The sequence below is a fragment of the Letharia lupina genome, assembly GCF_014066315.1.
Source record: "Letharia lupina isolate WasteWater1 chromosome Unknown contig_24, whole genome shotgun sequence".
NCBI lineage: Eukaryota > Fungi > Ascomycota > Lecanoromycetes > Lecanorales > Parmeliaceae > Letharia > Letharia lupina.
In genome coordinates this window covers 1,139,184-1,152,356 of record NW_023502993.1, presented here as the reverse complement: position 1 = coordinate 1,152,356, position 13,173 = coordinate 1,139,184, and positions in this window count along the sequence as shown.

Genomic DNA, 13,173 nt, shown 5'->3' with positions numbered 1-13,173 from the left:
ATTAAATATAATATATTTTAATTTATTTAAAATTATCTTATATTAGAGATAATATAGACGTCTATATAATAAATTATTAATATAATATATTAATATATTAATAATTTCGATATAACCTCTCTTACTTATAACTTTTATTTTTTCTATTAAAAGTATATTTAATATATATTATCTAATTAGAATAATTATCTTAAAATAAGAAATACTTATATTATAAAGATTAATAAAAAAGATTCTTTATAATTATAATTACTATTATTTAATAAATATTAATATAATAAATATATTAAAAGTAGTTATAGTTATAATAGATAATAGATAAATTATAAAATAACTAAAATAATTATTAAATAGAGTTTAGACCTATAATCTATTAAAATATAAGATAAAATACTTAATTATATTAATTAAAAAGTTCTATAGAAGAAAAGAATAACTAGATATAAATATATTAAGATATATTATATAATTATATCACGTAATTGCTAAGACGCTAAGAGTTACGTAATCCGAATTCTAACAAAAACGCGAAATACTAGAAAATGCGAAATTTTTAAATTCGATAAATTCGATTTAATATGTAAATATTTACTTCTTATTAAAATTCTATAATAACTTTATATAATAAGAATAAAAAAATTTAATTCTTTCTTACTATTAAGGCTTATATATCGAAGAATTTAATTTATATTTTTTAAACCTTATCGATCTATTACTTCGTAAAAATTATATATCTCTTCTATCGCTTCTATCGCTTTTATCTTATTATTATTACGATAAAGTCTATAATAAAGCCTTCGAAATATTAAATATTATTTAGATATATATATCGCTAGATTAGAAATAAACTATATCTAAGTTTAAGATAGAAATACTTATTATTATATTAAACTATAGACGACGATTATAATATCGTAGTATTAACGATTATAATTAATATATATAAAAGAATAAGATAGCGCTAAGCTAGAAAATCTTGAATTTGTATATATAGTTAATTATAAATTTAATAGATCTACGCTTTTTAGTTAGACACCGCGGGTAAATAAATTAGCGTTCGTAACTATTAAAATCTCTTTAATCTACTTTTAACCTTTTAATAACTTTACTATTTTCTATTAAAAATTAATAATTTTTTTTTTCAAATTATAGACCGCAATTTGCGCTTTCTAAATCTTAAAATTTAGTCTTATAGTTCTTTAAAGGCAAGGAATTTAAATATCTCTCATTAAAGATCGCTTACTAAAGATCGCTTATTAAAATTTACTCGACAGCCCTAATTAAAAAAAATGGTTATGAATTTAATTCATAGACATTTACTCGTAGATTATAATAGTATATTATTAAAATAAGTAATAGTAGTAGCTATAATAATAGTAGTTATCTAAGTCAAATTTATCGAATTTAAGAATTTCGTATTTTCTAATATTTCGCGTTTTCTTATAAAATTAAATACTCGAATCTTTAATAATATTTAAAGTTTTAATAGTCTTCGATCTCGAATTCTTAATCTTAAATAATTAATATTATCGCGAATATATATCGATTTATTTTTATTTTTATTTTATTAAAATACGCTTAATTAGAGTTATAATTAATATTTAAAAAATAAAATAATAAGATCTTAAGATATAATAGCTATACTTATATAAAGGTCTATATCGAAAGTTCTACACCCGCACTAGTACAGCCCTAACCCTACTTTCGAAAAGCGACCCTATAGAGGGGAAGTTTAAAAATATCTTCTTATAGCGTATAATAAGACTTAAGATACTTCTTTTAGCCTTAATAGAGGCAGTAAGCCTCGAAACCTGGCTAGGGCTAGATACGATTTCGAAGAACTTTAGATATATTATTTAGATAACCCTTTAGATGGGGCGTTATTCGAAGTCTAAGCGTAAGAGTCTTAACGGATATAGGACTTTCGATGCAGACCTCTATATATCTAAGTCGATTATTTCTCGAGATAATCTAATGAAATCGAATATAACTTAGACTTTTAAATAAATAAAAACGAAGTACGCTTATTATAATAGATAATAAGAGACGAAGCGTTTAAGAAATATAAGTAAGATATAATTAATATTATAGTAAAGAGATATAAGAGAGATAAAGATAAAGATGAAGTATAAGAGAAAGAGAAGATATATATAATAAAGAGAGGGAACGCGATAAAGAAGGCGATATTATAATTAAGTATATTATAAATAAATTTTAATACGAAAATTATAAGAGAAAATATATTAATTTAAATTAAGATAATAATTATATCTTTAAAATTTATTAAAAATATATCGTTTAAAAATTTAAATATCTTTATTTAGAAGATTTTTAGAGATAATATAAATTAGATAATAATATTTATATAGAAAAAAGAATATTATTAAAGAGATTATTAAGAAAGAAGTAAATTATAAAAATTATAAATATTAATAAATAGCTAAAAGAGTATATTAATAAGAGAAATCTCTTTTATAAGTAGCTAAAATAAAAGTAATTCGTTTAATAAGATATTTAGAAATTTAATAGAAAATCTAATAGCGATTTAATCGATATTTAATATAATTATAATAAGAAATTCAAAAAAAATAGCTAATAGTAAAGCTAAAAAGCGAGAAGAAGAAAGAATTTATATAAAAAATAATTAGTAAACGCCTATTAGCGATATTTAAAATTAAATAATATATATATATAGAGTAAACCGTAGTTATAAATAATAAAGAATAGAAATTTAATAATAAGAGTAATAATAGAGAAGGCTAGAGAAATATTAAAATATTATATTATATAAATAAAGAAGATATTAATATAAAAGTATACTATAAAAGTTATAATATAGATAGATTAATTAATTATCTAGCTAAAGGGAATTTGCTTACTAATAAATTCTCGTATACTAAGTCTTACTAAGTTATCTCATATACTAAGCCTTACTAAGTTAAGGGTGAATTCTATATTAGATATCGAGAAAAGAAAGAAAAGTAACGCTCTCGCTATAGCGGAATTTAGAGTAATAATAACTTTTCTTCCTAATATATTATAACCTAGCGATTCTTTTACTTCTTTTTAATATTATTATAATAGACGATAATATAATCGCGAGCTAGCGAGGCTTTCCGACGATTATATTAAAATAAGATTTGATTAATTTTTTAAAACTCGAATTCTAAATAGATAGCGGAATAACGATTTAAGAATATTCTATCCTTATTGATTGCTAGGAAAGTAGTTACTAGAAAAGAGATTTTCTCGCCGAAGGTGCTATAGAACGAGATTTACGTAGATTCTTTAATACTTCTATTATTATTATATTACGATATTTTTTCTATAAGAATATCGATTTTATATATATTCTTTTATATTCTTTAATAAGATTTTTAATAAATTTTAAATCTTTAAATTTATATTAGATATTATCTTATAGACTATAATCTAATTACTTAAAAAATACTATAACTTATTATTAACTATTTACTTTTTAAAAATCTTTTTAATCTTATAGAAATCTAATAGTTTATTCTTATTAATAATAGAAGATAAATTTATTAATTAAGAATATTAATATAAATTCTCGCTATTAGATATAAGTTTTTACTAAATAATTAAGATAATAAAATAGATTCTTATAATAGATAATAAGATAAATTTATAAATAAGATTATCGACTTTATAAATTATCTAAAAAAGACTAACGCGCTATTAATAAAGTTTTCGATTTTTTTCTTTTTTCTTTTAGAATTATAATATAAATAAAGATAAATTTTATCGCCTTTTTTAAAATTAAATAGCGTATATTTATTATTATAGCGAGCTTTAATTATAGCGTTAATAAAAGTTATAGCTTCGTTAACGACTTTATACTTAATTAATTATAACCTCTTAAAATCTTAGAAAGATAAATTCTCGAGAAGATTAATATTATTATTAATAAAAAAATTATAAATTATCTTATTAGATATAAACTCGATAATTAAGTTAATTAAGTTATTAAGAATTATATTAATAAATAATAATACTTAATATTAATTAATATTCTTTAATATATAATAGCGAAAAGCTATTTTTATAATTTAATTTATATATTTAAATTATCTATCTATTTGCGAATAATAGATAGTAAATATAAAGAAACTTACGCTAAGTTACTTAAAGATAATTTTTTAAAATAGCGATATAAATTTAAAATCTTTATTATTAATAAAGAATTACGGAATTTTTTAATTATATTTATAAAGTGCTATAATAACGATATTTATTTAATTAATAATATTCTAAATACTTTTCTTTAATATAAGAATAACTTTTTTAATAAACTTATTTATTATAGTAAGTAAGACGTTATAGTCATTAATTTTTAATAACTTAATAATAAAATCTATTATTAATATATAAAATAGAATTAATAGTATAATTATTAAATTAAGAGATTTATATAATATATATCTCTTTATTTAAAGAATTTAATAGTCTAAATAATAAGTAATATAAGAGTATAATTATTTAATAAGTTATTAAATAATAGATAAAGCTTAATAGATAATTATATAATCTATAAAAACCGTTATAATTTAATAAGTTATATATTATATAAAATACTTTCTTCTCAAAAAAGTAGAAAATATAAAGTTTTTTTTTATTATCGTTAGATATATAATATATAAAATCTTTTTAAAGTTTAAACTTAATATTTGACTTCTTATTTTTATTATTTAAATTTTTTTCGATTCTTTACTTAGATAAGTTCTTTCTTAAAATTTTAAAAATATCTTTTTATTATTTATTATTTTTATAAACTTTATAAAGTCGAGTTTTAAAATTATCTAATATCTTAATAAGTATAATATAATAGATAATTTTCGCTTTTATAATAAGATCTAGATTAAGAATTTTAACGATATATCTATAAAGAATATTAAGAATTTCTTTAAAAGAGAAGTTAGACTTTATTTCTAATAATTTAGAAAAAACGTTAAGGATTATATTTAACTTATCGAACTTATAATAAATAGAAAGATTAAAACTTAATAAATATTAAGATATTTTTATTAGACGAAGATTAAATTTATTACTATTAAAAGTTATTACCTAGAGTAATTTAATAAGATATTAATATAATAGCGAAATAATTAATATAAATAACTATTAGCGAAATCTATTAAAAGTAATAGATGAAATACTTAATTAATTAGATCTAACTATAGAGAGTATTATAAATATATATATCGCCAAGTCTTAATAAATCTTTCTTATCTCGATAAACCTTCTAACTTAATTAAATAATATAAGTAAAGACTTATAACTTAAATTTATGGAGTTGAATTTTTCTAAGTTAAATAAAGTTGGATTTTTCTAAATTAAATGGAATTTTAGCCTTAGCCCTAAGTTAAATCAAACTCTAATCGCTTATTATACGTTTTTAATCTACTTTTATTATTACGAAATTAATAAAAAAGATAAAAGCTTTAACTCTAAATTAAATTAAATTTTATTTATTTTCTATATAATAAATAGCTTACTTCTATTACTATAAATTACTAATTAATTATATTCTTATTTAAAAAAGAAGTATCTACTTAATAATCTTATTTTTAATATATCTTATTAATTAAATAGATTATTTTTTTAATAGATTACTCGAGATTATAATTAATAGATCGATCTTATTAATAATTTAATTTAGAATTATATATAATTAGCTATAGATAAAAAATTTAGAGTATAGATATAAGTTAATTTACTATAATAATTAGCTCTAAAATTTATTAATTATTATATTAAAGATTAATTAAATTAGAAATTAAATATATTAAAAGAGAATATATAGACTATTTAAATTAGACGAAGCTAGAGAAATATATAATATATAATATATAATATTATTATATTTATTTTTAAGAATATAATAATTAAGTATCTTAGATTCAATATACTTAATTTATAAATATATTCTATTATATAGATTTATACGCTACTCTAAATTTCTTAATAATATTATTAAAATATAAGATAAAATACTTAGTTATATTAATTAGAGAGTTCTATAAAAGAAAAGAGTAATTAGATATAGATATATTAAGATATATTATATAATTATATTATATAATTACTAAGACGCTAAGAGTTATATAATTTAAATTCTAATATTTCTCTTTATATATATTCTTTTATATATAAAATTTAATAAATATAAAATTTAATATTAATAGTATTAAAATTAGATAAATAAAATAAAAAATAATTTAATTAATTTTTATTAGAGTTTAGTATTAGATAATTAAGATAAAATCTAAATTAAATAATTAAAGTAAGTTTAATATTAAATAATTAAAGTAAAGTTAGAGTTAGATAATTAAAGTAAGTTTAATATTAAATAGCTAAAGTAAAAAGTCGAAATTTAAAAACGACTATATTAAATCTCTAAATTCTACTTTTTATTAAAAAATAATTTTTTAAAAATTTTATTTTTAGATTATTTAATATATATTAAAAATTAATTAATTTAAAATTAAAGAATATTTATAGAAATAACTAAATAAAATAATTAAAAGAAATTCTCTATTTTATATATTACAATTAATTATAAAACTTCTATAAGATTATTCTAAATATTTAATTTTTAATAATAATAATTAATAATAATAATAATATAGATAAAAGTATTTTAAAAGAGTTTTAAAGATTTAATAGCGATAATAATAATAGTATTAAAAAAATAGTTATTTTAATATAAAATAGCGAGTTTATAGAGTATTAAATTTAAAGTTTAACGAGTAATTTAGATAAATTATTTAAATTATAAAAATTAATAAAATAGCTTCTTTAAATTTAAAATTAGTTTCTCTAAATAAATAATATTATAAATAATATTTTAATTTAATTAATATATAAAATTTTTTAAATTTATTTTTAGATAAAATTTTAATAAGTTTATTAATTATTTATTATTTAATAAGAATATATTTAAAAATAATAATATTAATAATAATTTATTTTTATATATAATAATATTAAATATTAATATATTTAATATATATATAAAATTAAAAATTTTTAATAAAGATTATAATATTTTAATTATTATAATAAATAATAATAGTTTATATATATTTAATGCTAGAGTTAAATTAATTAAAAAGTTTATATAATTAAATTATCTTCTTAATAATTTATATTTAATTAATATATTTAATTTTATAAAAGAATAATATTATAATAAGCTATTATTTTAATAATTAATTAATAATAATATTATTTATATTAAAAATATAATTAAAAATAAAATATTAAATATTTTAATTATTTATTTAATCTATATTTATATAATTAATAAATAATTTTAAATTTTCTTTAAATATTAATTACTAGTTTTTAATATTATTTAAATATTAAAAAATACGCTTAATAGTCTTTTAATAAAATTTATTAAGATTTAAAATATATTTAGAGATTATTAAAATAGTAAATATAATATTAAATTAAATATTAAATATTATATATATAAGTAATTTTATAATTAATTAATAGATATAGCGAGATTAATTAATAGAAATAAAATTATTTTTAATAATATAAAATTTATTATTATTAATAATAGTAAGTAATAATATAAAATTTAATATATTATATTTCTTTAGAAATTTCTTAATATAATCTTTTTAATTAAGATATAAAATTCGATTAATATAATTTTTAATAATTATTATATTAAAATAATAGATATAAAATCTTAAATTAATTATCTTAAATTTCTTATTAAATTTATTTTTAATATCTTATATTTTAATTTTATTAAATTTATAAATAGAATATTATTTATATAAATAGTAATAATAATAATATTATTAATAAATATAGAGAAATTAATAATAATAGATTTAAAATTTAATTTTTTTAAATAAATTATAAAAGTATTATATTAAATTCTAGAGAATTACTTTAAATCGTAAAATATCTTAATAAATTTATATATTTTATTAATCTTTAATTTTAAAATTAATAAATTAAATAATATAAATTATCTTTTTAATATTATTATATAAAAAAGTAATTTTAATATTTATTTATTTAAGTTTTTAATTTAAAATAATTATTAATATAAAGATTACTTTATAACTTATAGACTTAATAATAAAAATAAAGATTTTATTAAAGTTAATTTTTTATTATTATTTAAAATTATAAATAATCTAGCGAGCTTTATATTATATAATCTTTTTTATAAAATTATACTTAAATTTATAAATCTATTAATCTTTTAAAATATATATATTTAATAAAAGATTTATTAAAATTTAAATCTTATTAATAATAAGTAAGTTAATTTCTTCTTTTATAATAATTTCTTAATATATTTTATAATAAAAATTTAATATAATTTTTTTATAGATTTAAAATTTATAAAGTTTAAAAGAAGAGACTTTTATTAATAGCGCTAGAGAATTTAAAAAGAGTTTTTTATATATTTTTAAAATATCGAATAAACGATTTATTATTAAAATTAAGTTATAATTATTTATAAAGCGAGTAATAAATTTAGAAAATATTATTATAAAGATTATAAAGAGAGTTTTATTATTAAATATATTAGATAATTACTCTTTTAAAAATTTTAAATTAATTAACGCTATTAATCGAGTTCTTTTAAAAATTTAAATAAAATTAAATAAATTATTAACTTTATTTTTAATAAAAATTATTTATTTTTTTTAATAATTTTTTTCTAGAATTATAAATAAAAAGAGAAAATAATTTTTAAGATAATTAATAGTTTTAATAAATTAACGACTATTATAATAAATTACTATTTTAATATTATTATATATATTCTTCTTTAAAATAAAAAATATAAATTTAAAAAAAATATTATTAAATTATTTAATATTTAAAATAATAATAATTTTATTATTATTTAAAAGTATATAATAAAAATAATCTTAATAATTTATAAATTATTTTTTAATTATATAATTTTAATATTTTTTTTAATTAATAGTTTTAAATATAATTTAATAAAAATCTATTTATTTAATAATATATAAATAAGAAATATTAAAAGAGAAATTAATATAAATCTTAAAAGAAGTAATATCTTATTTAATTATAGATTAATAATTATATAAATAATTTTTAATATAAATAAATTCGATTTAATATTTTTATAGTAAATCGTTTTTTTTAAATATTATATTAATTTTATATTAAATAATAATATTTAATTATTTAAACTTATTATTTATTTAGAGATTTTTTAATATAATATCTTTTTAAATAATTTCTCTAAATAAATAAATAAATTTTATTTTATAATTTTAATATTTTATATTATAATTAAAGCGAAGGCGAGTATAATAATAATAATTATATTTTATATTATTAAAAAAAAGTTTAAATATAATAAAATTAAATTTACTAAATTTATTTAATAAAAAATAGATATTAGAGTATAAAGTAAAATTATTTAAAAAAATAATTATAAATATATAATCGTTATAAAAAATATTAAATAATTTTTAAAAATCGATATAAATTAAGTTATTTTCTTATCTTTTAAAAATAATATAATATTTATAAAATTTTATTTTAAGATTAATTATAAAGTATAATTTATAAATATTATTAGAAAAAGATTTAAAAAAATTTATTTTAATATATATATTAATTATCTTCTTAATATTCTAAATATTTAAATAATTTATATAAATATATTATATATATAGAGTATTCTTATTAATTTAAAACTCTTACTTATTAAAGAACTTTATAAATTTAATAAAAAATTTATTATAAATAGAAATTTTTTTATTAATAATAATTAAGGCTAGAAAAATATTCTTTTAAATATTAAATATATAAAAATAACTCTAAATATATTTAAAGAAAAATTACTATTTTCTTATAAAAAAATTATCGAGAATAAAAAAAAGCGAGTATTATTACTTCTCTAATTATTTTTTAAAATTTAAATTAAAATTATATTTAGATATATATTAAATATTATTAAAAATTTAAATATATTTAATATTCTTTATTTTATATTTAAAATTAATATTATTAAAATTAATAGTTATATAATTATTATTAATAAATTTATTAATAAAATAAAATTTTTAAAATTTAGAGAAGATTTTAAAAATTAAGAAATTATAAATAATATATTAAATATATATATAATTATAAAGTTAAAGAGAGAATATTATTATTATAATAAAAAGTATAATAATAAAAATTCTATTTAAAAATTTAATTTTAGAAAATTTATAGACTTTATTATTTAATATTTAAAAGTTAATAATAAATATAATAACGATATAAATAATAAAATAATAAATTATTATAAATTAAATAATTATAATAGCTATCTTAATATTAAAAAATTAATTCTTTTTTTTTTAAATTTCTTAGATTTAAATTTAATATTAATATTATTATTTTTTTAATTATCTTTTCTATCTTAATTATTATAATTATTATAATCTCTATTTTTAAAAATTTAAAATTCTTCGCGAATATATTTATATTTTAATTATTTAAAATATTTTTTAATAGAATAAAAATTCTTATTATAAATAATATAGAATCTATAAATTTATATTTATATATAAAAATTAATAAAATTAATATTATTTTAAATATAATATTTAATTAATATAAACGCTATAGAAATAAAAATAAAGATATTTATTTCGATATAAATAATTATTATATAAATATTAAAAAATTTAATAAAGATAATAAAATTAGATATAATATTAAATTATTATATTTTAATATAAATTAATATAAATTTAAAAGATCTATCTTTATTATAAGAGTTATAATTTTAATTATAAATTTTATAATATTAAATATACTAGTTATCTAAACTTTTATAAAAATAATAAATTTTTTAATTTTTATTAATAATAAAGAGAAATTTTTTAAATAAGTTATTAATTTTATATAATAAATAAATAAACTAATTAATATAGATTTATAATTTATTTTTATAAATACTAAAAATAAGAGATTTTAATTTTTAATTAATAAAGCTAAAAATATCTAATTTGCGAAATTTATATTTTTTTAAATTTTTTTAAATAATTATAATATTAATATAATAAATTTTTATTATAATATAGAGTTTATAATATACTCTAATTTATATTATAATATCTATATTAATAATAATCTTAAAAATATCTTTTATAAATTATTATTTAATTATAATTTTTATAATAATTGCTAAATAAGAAATTAATTAAATTAAATTAATTTTAATATAATATTAAAAATCTAATAAAATCTAATAAATTTATATATTTTACTTTTATTTATAATAATTAAAAATATTTTTAAATATAAGAATTTAATAAAATTAGTTTAAATTAATTAAAAGTTTAATATTAATATATTTAGATATAATATTATTTATAAAAAATTAATTTAATTTTTAAAACTTAATAAAATAAAGCTTTAATAAAAATTTAAATTTAAAAATAAAATTTATAATATAGTAAAATTTAATAAAATAAATAAAGTAAATAATATTAATAAAATTAATTTTATTTTAAATTTAAAAAACTCTTTATTTAAGATTAGCTTTAATAATAATTTAAAAATAAATTAATTTAATATAATAATAGAATTAGCGTAAAAAATTAGAATATACTCGCTATTAATATTATTTATATTTAAAATATTTATAATTATTTAAAGCGTATAAGAGAAGTCTTATTAAATTTTAAAGTTAATTTAATATAATTTAAAATATTATTTAAAAAAAAATTTATATTATAATTTATAATATAATTAATAATATTTTAAAAAAATAAATTTTAATTTATAAATATTAAGAGAAAATATAATATAAATATATAATAATTTAATAAAATATTATCTCTCTTTATATTTAAAAAAAAGTTTAATTAAATTTTATCTCTTATACTATTATTATAATTATTTTAATTATTCTTTATTATATTTATAATATAATATTATCTATTAATTAGCTCTTCTATTAAAAAAATTAATTAAAATTAAATATAAAATTATTTATAATTTTATTTTATTTATTTATTAAATTTAATTAAAGCTTTTTTATAAAATTATTTTATTTTTATAAATATAAAAAATAACTATCTTTTAATTATTATAATAAAAAATAATTTTTCTTAATATATTAATATATTTAATATACGAGATATAGATTATTTTCTTTTTTAATATTATATTATTATTTTAAATTAGATTTTAATTTTTATTATAGAAATTATATAATAAAATATTAGAGTTTAATTATTTATTATTAATTTTTAATATAACGAAGTATAAAAATAAAAATATATTATTTTTTATTTTTAGCGTATTTTATTTAATATAAAAAAATTAATAATATTTTACTAATTATAATTATTATATAATAAAAAAATATAAATATATAATACTCTTTATAGCGTATAATAACTTTAATATTATATAATTAAATATAATATATTTTAATTTATTTAAAATTATTTTATATTAAAGATAATATAAAAGTTTATATAATAAATTATTAATATAATATATTAATATATTAATAATTTTAATATAATCTCTCTTACTCGCGATCTTTACTTTTTTTATTAAAAATATATTTAATATATATTATCTAATTAGAATAATTATTTTAAAATAAAAAATATTTATATTATAAAGATTAATAAAAGAGATTCTTCGCGATTATAATTATTATTATTTAATAAATATTATTATAATAAATATATTAGAAGTAGTTATAATTATAATAAATAATAAATAAATTATAAAATAATTAAAATAATTATTAGATAGAGTTTAAATTTATAATTTATTAAAATATAAAATAGAATACTTAGTTATATTAATTAGAGAGTTTTATAAAAGAAAAAAATAATTAGATATAGATATATTAAGATATATTATAAAATTAAATTATATAATTATTAAAACGCTAAAAATTATATAATTTAAATTTTAATATTTCTCTTTATATATATTCTTTTATATATAAAATTTAATACTAATAGTATTAAAATTAGATAAATAAAATAAAAAATAATTTAATTAATTTTTATTAGAGTTTAATATTAGATAATTAAAATAAAATCTAAATTAAATAATTAAAATAAATTTAATATTAAATAATTAAAGTAAAATTAAAATTAGATAATTAAA